We start from the raw sequence: 2622 nt of genomic DNA on the forward strand, positions 1-2622 counted from the left end.
CTATCACCAGAATACACATCTTTCACACCTCAGTGGAATTTCCTAGAATCGTACTCGCGGGCACCGAGGTGGCAGGCCAACACCATACCGACCACACCACTGAGAGAATTAATTGAACTAAGCATCTTTTGGGGGCGAATGAGCGAAGATAAGTCATTTATGAACTACGAGGATCAAGGAAAGGTGTTCCTCGATTACAACAGAAACTCATTTTCCTTATCCAAGATGGGAAATTCAGTATGCAAAAGATCAGTCATCAAAAGATCACTTCTAGCATAACAAACTTAAGGAGGAGATATGAGTTCCATTTGACAACGTCCTTGAGGATTGAGAGAGAGAGAGAGAGAAGAGAGAGAGAGAGAGAGAGAGAGAGAGAGAGAGAGTTTTCGTGGTTTGTTTTGCTCTTGAGATCATGTAGTATGTATTTGTTTTTTGTTTTTTTTTGTGGGGGGGGGGGGTTCCGTAAGAGAGAGAGGATGAGAGAGGGAGAAGAGAGAGAGAGAAAATTCCTGATCTCCAGATGCTTGAAGAGAGAGAGAGAGAGAGAGAGAGATAGAGAGAGAGAGAGGGCATAATTGGTGGATAGAAGGTTAACGATTGAATTGGCTGTTGGTGAGTTCTGGGTTGTCTGCTGATGCAGCTGGAGTTAGTTGTTATGTTCATAGTTTGGAGTCAGTCTTTGGTCAGAGCCTGTGATGATCAGTGGTGTCGAAAGCGGTTTATGAAGAGTGTTGAAGGCATTGAAAGTCAGTTAAGTTGTGTGTTATTGATTTGTTGTTTAGTTGTTGCTAAATTTGATATTATTTGCTTTAGAGTTGTTGTGCCTGTGTTGCTGGATTTGTTGTGCTTATGAGTTTCTGTTGCGTAGTGTGTGAGTTGTTGTTAGTGAGCTGTTGTGATTTCTTGGGGTGGTGTTGTTGGTGTGTGTTGTTGTTGTTTTTGTGTTAGTGATTGTTTGTGCAGTGGTCTTTTTGTTTTGTGGTTGTGTTCCTTTGTTTGTTTTGTTGTGTTGTTTTTGAGGTGTGGTTTGAAGTCCTTGTTTGTTTCGCTGGTTTTTGAGTTTTGGTTGTATTTCCTTGTTTGTGGTTGTTGGTTTTGAGTTGTGGGGTTGTGGTTCCTTGGTTGTTGTTGTTGTTTGTTTGGTTGTGGTTGTAGGGTTGTGGTCCTTGGTTGTTGCTGTGGTGTTGTTCGTTGTGTGTTGGTTTGTACCGGTTGTTAGTGTCTCAGCGACCTCGACCAGCGGACAGCACAGCATACCCCTGAGTATCTGGAGTTGGGTGAGTACATGTGTTTGTGTTTTGTTTGTTCTGTGTGTAGGTAGGTCAATTGTCCTGCGTGTATTCCGTAGTGTAAAGAGGAAAGTGTGACTGAGGGTGAGTTTGGCAGCTGGATTGGTTTAGTTTATGTGTGGGTGGGGGGAGGGGGGTTGATTTTGCCCGCTTGTTTTTTTGAGCTTGTGATCCCGCCACAACATCCGTTAAATTACGAAACACAACAAGAGTAAGGGTCTTTCTTCATGGTTATCTACCTCATCCGTTAGATTGAACTCGACAGACTTACTGGAAAACGATACGAAAGTGTTGTCAACTGAGAGAGAGGAAGAGAGAGAGAGAGAGAGAGAGAGAGAGAGCATATATGTGTTTAGTTGAACACATGAAATGTTTGGTATCAAGTTAGCATTTTGTTTGAGGTACATCAAGTATATTACGAAGACACATAATGAATTAAATAAGTGTTAATACAGTATGACAGAGGGGGTGAGAGTTACCAGGAGTTACAGGGATTAGAATGTCTCAAAGACTTGTTAGTCCATTCGAGGAGACATCGTGTCCTCACTTATCTCTAGGAGCAGGTTTGACTGATCATTCACGGTTGCCCCCCTGATGATTTTGTCTAGTTTTTCTTTTATACTCTTCCATACTGTTTTGCTGTTTTACATTCTTCTGGTGGCAGTTATTCCATCGCGTCTCATATCTTGTATGTAAAGAAGTTCCAACAATGGGATGTGTTGTATCTCTTCAGTTCTAGTTTCCATCCATTATTTCCTTGTCTGGTTATCGTTTAAAAACGTAATAGGTTATTGTCTACTCTCGTTATGCCTTTCAGTTTCTATTAGTTGCCCTCGCAATCGTCGTATTTTCTAAGCCATTCATGTTCAGGCTCTCTAGTCGTCTTCGGTAACCTATTTGCCTGATGGATGGAATTAACTTTGTGGCTCTTGCTTGTACCCCTTCTAATCTGTTTATGTCTTTTATTAGTGTTGGTGACCAAAACTGTACTGCATATTCAAGATGAGTCTAAATAACTGTTGATGTGTAGAGCTGCACCATTTCCTTTTTCTGTAGTTGAACAGCCTCTTTATGTATAGTACTAGTTTCTGTGCCTTCTTTTCAGCTTTTATGCACTGTTTTGTGGATTTTAAGTCCTTGGTAATAATGCCTCCAAGGTCCTCTTGTTCTTCACTATTTATGTCATTCCCAAGCAGCATGTAGCTGCATGAGGGTTTTTGTTTCCTATTGTGCCAACAAACTTTACACTTTATCCACGTTAAAAGGCATTTTCCATTTTTTTTTTACCAACTTCTCCTATGTCTCATTAGGTCATTGTTTAAACTTTCCACTG

This window comes from Macrobrachium nipponense, chromosome 1, assembly GCF_015104395.2.
Source record: "Macrobrachium nipponense isolate FS-2020 chromosome 1, ASM1510439v2, whole genome shotgun sequence".
Classification (NCBI taxonomy): Eukaryota; Metazoa; Arthropoda; class Malacostraca; order Decapoda; family Palaemonidae; genus Macrobrachium; species Macrobrachium nipponense.